The following is a 7,367-nucleotide window of genomic DNA, read 5'->3' on the forward strand; positions in this document are numbered from 1 at the left end:
TTTCCACCCGTGTATATTAAACATCGAAGAAGTTGATGGTGGGCTAATATAATGATAACATGTTCATGTCTTCATTTGGTTTTTTAATTTAGGTGTATAGTAAGTTTGTGTAAGTATTAAGTTTTTATGTACACAATTTAAATGTTTAGTATTTTGGTTACAAACTTATGTTAAATATTTGTGTTGGTTTAATATGTTAGTTATGAAATTTTATGTTTGTCTATATTTATATGGTTGGTTCTATGTTTTCAACCCATGTGCATGGATTACTATTATAGAAATATGTTGGTGGGTTAGATACTTTTACATAAATGAAATTTCTGATCATCTATGTCGATTCAAGTTAGCCGATAGTCTTTATATCCAGTTGAGTAAGTTGTGTTATTGTTGTTTCATGTGTAATATTTCTAATTTTCATGTCTTTAATATCTCTGTAAATACCAAATATAAATAACCTACAATAACAACTTATGTTGTCCTTTCAAATGACATGTATTTGTTCGAAAATTTAAATATTTCCACCCGTGTTGTACACGGGTTAATAACCTAGTTCAAACATAATCCTTTTATATTAACGAATCTGACTGCCCAAGAAAAAGATTTGACCAAATAACATATAACCTACAAATTGTTAGTTAAAACGACTAATTTTGATGTATGATATCCGTCCGGCCTATTGCGATATACTTGTTTCATCTAATCATTAAGTGATTGATGTTACATAAACTATGTTTTTGGCTAATAAAACAATAACATGTATACAAGAAAACACAACCCAAGGCCCCGGCCTCCTGCCCACATAGAAAACATGTTCATCGACTTGGTTAATTAATTCTCACACAACTACCCCGAAAACAAGCACCCAGCGACTATGCTGCTTGCACAATGACTCGGTGAACATATGGCACACTGACTTGATTTCTCAAAAATTATGATTCATCAAAGATAAAAAATAAAAAAATAAAAAAGAACAAATATAACACAAGCTGGGCAAAAGACATGGCACTGAATCAGTAGAAGGAGCACACTTCTAAGTTGAGCAAAATCAATGACTAACCATATATATCCAGATATCCTTAATGTCAAGTGACCATGTTTTCTTTACTTAAAGAAACCTAATCTACAATCTATAATTTTATATTATATCAAAGATGCAAAAACTGACAAGTTTATGGCCCCTCTTTTCTCCCTCGAATAAAAAAAAAGTTACTTTCACGTTTTTAATCTGGAACTAGGAATTTACCCGCGCGTTGTGCAGCGAAATTGGTCGGTAAAATCCGGGCGTTTTAACAGCGAGTCAATACGAATTCGTTCGGTATTAGTTATGTTCTTTCCGGTATAAACAATGTAGGTAAGGCCCGAACATTCTAAAAATATATATTCTTTGACCTAACATATAAAGAGATTAGCATATAAAAAAACTAAAATATTTAAAACGACATTTATTTGGTTGTTAAAAGTCCATGCTGAGGTAAAACCCAAGCGGCGTTGTTCTCAGGCGTTGAGAAGGTAACTCGACGTGTATTCGGTTATGTTCATTACGAAACCGGAACTAAATTAAAAACAAAACAAAATCAAAAAGAAAAAAATGAGAAATTTAAGCAGACCAATGGGGTAGGGTCAGTTAAACTCAGTTGTTGGTAAAACTCCAAGCGTTGACGGTGTCGGGCATTGAGGAGGTCAGCCGACACAAATTCGGATTCATTATAGTACCGGAACTAAAAGTAAAATAGCATTCGGCTGGTTTCTATTACATTCGTTACGGTACCGGAAGTAAAAACATTTTTTATGATACCAGAACTAAAGCACACAAAAAAATTAGCGTTTAGTCGATTTCATTACGTTCGTTATGGTACCAGAAGTAAATTAAAAAAACAGCAAATTGCATGGATCAATAAGGCGTTGTCACGTGGCCCAATCAAGGTCTTGTGACACTAAAATCATGTTTTAATCTTATTAGATAATATTCATCCGGATCGAGGGTTCAGTTTTGACATTTTATATATTTATTTTCTAACCTAAGAAAAACAAAAGTGTAACTTAACATATAAAAAGAGGGGTTGTTATTGTAAATATGAATAGTAAAATGAATAGTAAAATTAACTCACATTCAAATATCCACTTTTTAATATATATAATAATATATGTTATTCTAATACATTTTTTTAATCCTGATCATAAAAAATCCCCAAAATCTTTCATTTTGAGCACGTTGCAAGGAAAGATCGCCAGGTATATATAAATACTTTGGATCAACACCTATCTTAATTAGTATTTATAGCTAGCCACAAGCATCGATCTAGACACGTAGGTAGAGTTCAGAGGCAAAAAGATGGGGAAGATTTCATGTTATGACAAGAATGGGCTGAAAAAAGGTGCGTGGACTGAAGACGAAGATAAGAAGTTAACAGCCTACATCCAGAGATACGGCCACTGGAACTGGAGTTTACTTCCCAAGTTTGCTGGTATGTGGGATCATATTTTTTTAGCATGGATTTGGACATTTTCATCTTATTGTTTTCTGTTTAGGTGTTTCTAGAAGCGGTAAAAGTTGCAGGTTGAGATGGATGAACTATCTCCGCCCGGACTTGAAACATGGGAATTTTACAGAAGAAGAAGACAATGTCATCGTAAGTTTACATAACAAGATTGGAAACTGGTAAGTTTATATCATCTTTCTATTATAAAATTGAAAAAATTAGGTGAACTTTACCTTGATTTGAATAAATTATCTAGATGATAATTTATTTAAATTTGGTAAAAGAAAATAGAATTATCTATCTATCTATCTATGAAGTTGCACTTCAATTGGCACAAAACAACTATCACATATATGATCATTTTAATGAGGGAGATCCTTCGATAAATCAAACGTTTTAGCCTTTTTTTTTTACTTTTAAAGTTACGCTTTTAGCCTCCACTTAAGGTGGATACGTTACATCAATTCGGATACATAGTAAGGCTATGCGTAGTAAAGGGACTATAAAATAGGGCGTTTTGCGCCATGTGACAAATGATGGGTTTTTGTTTTTGGGGTGTAGTGGTGTTGTAGCCTAATATATATATATATATATATATATATATATATCACACACATAATAATATAATAATAATATTTCTCACAAACAAGCCGGCGACAAAAACATCTCGCCCATCCCCTTTTCGCCCCTTTTGTCGCCCACAGGGGCGGTGTTGTCGCCCAACTTCGCCCAAATTCGCCCCTATTTCCCGCCCACTACGCATGACTTAAAACGTGATTTTTTCTGAAATAGAGGCTAACCCTCCAATCAAGTGTTTCTCCTTTCACAGACGGTCACGTGGTTGTTTCATACGCTTGAACCTAAAAAGCGAGTGAGAGCTTTCAAATTACAAACTTCTCCCGAGGGTAAAACTAATATTAAATTATTTTAAATGTATTTTATTAAATTAAAGAGATTTATAATTAAAATATAGCGAGGAGATGTTTTTGGTACTTTGGTCTCCTTATTGGATGATTTTTTTGGTGTTTTTGAACCATAATTATTTTCTTGATGCTTGAGCTACAAGGCACTCTATTTTGTGTTTTGTGGTTTTATCATTGTAAATGCTTTAAAAAGTGTCATCTTTGTTTTAACCCCGTGTCATGTTTTTGCTAGTGATTTTAGATTTTCCGTGTAACTTCTATTAAGTGTGATAAATTTTCATTTCAAAATTCATTCTATACATTTAGGTAATTATGTTGTGTGTTACAATGACTATTTGATCAGCTCATTTTATCTCTTAATGAAAAAAACAAACAATTAGTTTGTACATTTCGTGTAGATTTTTAATTCCAGTGTTCTACTCTTTTATCTACAGATGGTCTACAATAGCTACAAAGTTGCCAGGAAGAAGTGACAACGAAATAAAAAACCCGTGGAACACACATTTGAAGAAACAATCTCAAGATGACCAAACTGTGTCCGAAAGTGAACACACAGGAATCCTTGAGCATGATCATGCTAATCCAAAAGTGTATAGTGTCAAAGAAACAGATCTTAAACTTCAGGAGGATGGAAGAAGATTGTTTCTGGAACTACCATATTCTGATCAATTACCATCATCTCCTTCAAGCTCAGGATTGTTTTCATGTTGGTCGAGTGGTATAGACTCCGCTATTTCAAGTGACCTTACACTGCAAACATTAGATGATGAAATGATTGGTAATTTCTGGACCGAGCCATTTATACCGGACAATGATACCATCATACCATCAGGCAATCACTTGTGGTCACCTTTTGATTTTGTCAGCGATTTCATCTATCAATATTCTTCTTACCAGGATATGTTGATGACTGATGAGTTTCTATGGCCAACATACAATACACATGTTGAAGACAATGCAGAAATAAATTGAAGGCCAAGTTTATTAATTATGTCTAAAACTATTGTCTTCGAATTTTCCCATGACTAGCTATGTTTTATTAGGAATTTAGGATGACTAGCTATGTTTTATTAGTATATTGTCTTTTTGGCCATTTACAGCTAGTTCTGAAAGTGAAACATTTTCAGTTCAATGTTATTAGAATAAAGAAAGATTTTGTTCGATGAAGATTTTTGTAACATTCAACAACTAAGGGTGTGTTTGGGATTCCTTATTTAAATGAAAATGGACTTCTTGTCAAAAAACCTTATTAATTTATGAATTTGTTAAAAGAAGTTTTAAAAAAAATGTTTTAAAAAAATCATATAATGTTTCAAGTTTCAACTATGGTGGTAGTATATCGTAGCTATTAGCTGTAGGCAAAATTTGTTCTTGAACCCATATATAGGACATTACTTGTAATGAGACAGAACATCATTTCGGATGTATTTGAATCAATATTGAGGAATAAACGGATAGTATAATTCGAAAAGTCATTCGAGTTATATTGGGGAACGAATGATCATTTGATGATATCATATAATCCAGTACAATTTAATAGAATCTCGGTACATAAGACATTAATTTAAATTAGAGGGGTGTCAAAACACAACACAGTGACACAAATAGTGGCGAACTATGATATGGATTTAAATTTAATAAAAGTTTATAAATAACAAAAAAATATAAGTATGAAATCAAATAAACTAAAAACAATATTGAGAAATATAAACAGAAATTTGATTGTTTAGATGCTTATATTTCTAGATGGATTTCGCTGTTAATTGTAACTAGGTAACCAACCCTCTGCGTTGCATGCGGTGGCGCACTGACGCTAATATGATTGGTATCGGTTAAGTTCATTATGACACCAACCCTAAATCAAAAAATAAATTTTTAAATGCTTAAAACAATGCTGGCACACATACAATTGTTGATCAAAGTTACACGAATTCGGTCGTTATTGGTTAGGTTCATTACGTTTCCGACACTAAACTAAAAAAAAAAAAACTAGTTAACGCTTAGACGAATTATGATACCATATGGTTTATAATACCAAATCATAACATATTGAAGCTTATTAAGCTAATAAAACCCAAACGTTGCGATGGCTGTACACACGAATTGCGTCGGTTGTATAACCCAAGTTTTGCGGCGACGATTCGACGCGAATTCAGTTAGTAATGGTTAGGTTCGAATTAACATATTACAGTACCGGATCTGAACCCAACTGAAAATCAAATAAATGGTATCAAACTAAACCTATAAAAAAATATTTCTTCAACATCCAAACTCACATTCAATCAATATCGGTTGGGTTACTGAAATTGATGTGGCCCAACCAAAGTCCACCACATAGCCCAATCAAAAGCTTGTGGCACCTGATTTATATATATATTGTTTTTATTATATAAGCATTGATACCGTTAGGCTACACCTAACAAACCATTTGGTTATAGATTGTTGATCAACCAATACTTTCATTTCGACTAAGTTCGAGCAATATCTAGAATATGTAAAATAAAATTATTTTTATTTACTATTCAAAAATTATTTTTTACAGAGTTTCAGTTATGAAAAAGGCTAACGCCAGGGCGATGCAATGTATATTGATCAGGTCTTCATTTAAGTAATGGAAAAACATGAATAATATGATAAACCTATAACTAAAATGTACCTATTACAGCCGACAACCACGACATATGAATATGATCCTGATGACATGAATGCCAACTTGGTCGAGTTCCTCTTTAGAATGTATGTTCGTGATGGAGATTATGGTTGTGTTGAAAACCGAATTTAGAGAGAGAGAGATATAGGGGCACACAAAAATCTTAGGTGTTAATTATTCTCTCCGTATATTTGTATACACCCAATGATTTAGGGAAACTCATGATTAAGAAGTGAGGGAAATATTGTTTATCAACAATTACCAAGCTAATACTCTCCCCGTCCCATTATAAGTGTCATAGTTTGATTTTTCAAGTCTTTCTTATTTAACTTTGACCGACAATATTTTTGTTTGTGTTATATAATACTTGATGTAAAATATATGAATGGATTGGGTTTTAAATGCATTTTTCATTGATATAATTTTAATCAAGTATTATATGACACGAACAAAAATATTTACGGTCAAAGTTGAAAAGGAAAAACTTGAAAAGTCTAACTATGACACTTATAATGAGACGGAGGAAGTATATATAATATAATTTAAATATTTTAATCTATTATAATATAAATAATAATGGTTGTCAACTTAGTCATATCATACAAATTATATTTATTCTTATATCCTAATTGTTGTGTCGAATTATTTATCGTAGCAAGGAAATGATGGTTAAAAAAAAAACAAACTCTTACCAGCTTCATCTTACCTATTTTATCTTTAATGCATCACCTGTTCTCTTTATTAAAATATATACCTTGTACTTTAAACCACATATTATTATTATTCATATCTTCCCATATTCCCTTGATAAGACTAATATTTTCTATTATCCATGGTTATTTTATAACTGATCTGGTCATGGATTCACTACTTAAATTGCGTTGAAAAATTTGATGGTCACATTAAAAGTTTAAAACTTAATTTTTTTTTTCGAACGGCTTAAAGTAAACTAGAATTAAAACCAAAAATAAATAGAATTAAGAGGCATTTACATATTTTCCCTTATTAATATATGATAGATTGTTTTATGTTATAAGTTTGAAGAGGAGTTTGGCATAGTCTTTGCGGAATGTGGAATATTACATCATAACATGGAACAATTTAGTTCCTAAAAAGGTGAGAATTTTTGCGTGGCGTGCCGAAATGGAGAATATTCCTGTTGGTGTATGATGTCAGTAGTTCAGTATCTAGTGTCTTTAATCGTGTTAGTTTGATTTGTATTGATGTTTTAATTAACTTGTTTCACAAGTTCGCTTGTATAAGTTCGCCTAATACAAGCGAACTTGTGGACAAGCGAAGTTATCAACAACTTCG

At 32.1% G+C, this 7,367-nt stretch overlaps 1 pseudogene across 1 annotated transcript; it reads left to right on the forward strand.

Moving 5' to 3' along the window:
* Positions 1 to 2,332: 2,332 nt before the first annotated feature.
* LOC143621288 (transcription factor MYB7-like) lies at positions 2,333 to 4,432 on the forward strand (annotated as a pseudogene). The gene is made up of 3 exons (XR_013151485.1): positions 2,333 to 2,465; positions 2,530 to 2,659; positions 3,838 to 4,432. The product of XR_013151485.1 is annotated as a transcription factor MYB7-like (transcript).
* The last annotated feature ends 2,935 nt before the right edge of the window (positions 4,433 to 7,367 follow it).

This window comes from Bidens hawaiensis, unplaced genomic scaffold (genome assembly GCF_021521415.1).
Source record: "Bidens hawaiensis isolate Kalapana, Puna unplaced genomic scaffold, B.hawaiensis_p1.1 tig00002825_1, whole genome shotgun sequence".
NCBI lineage: Eukaryota > Viridiplantae > Streptophyta > Magnoliopsida > Asterales > Asteraceae > Bidens > Bidens hawaiensis.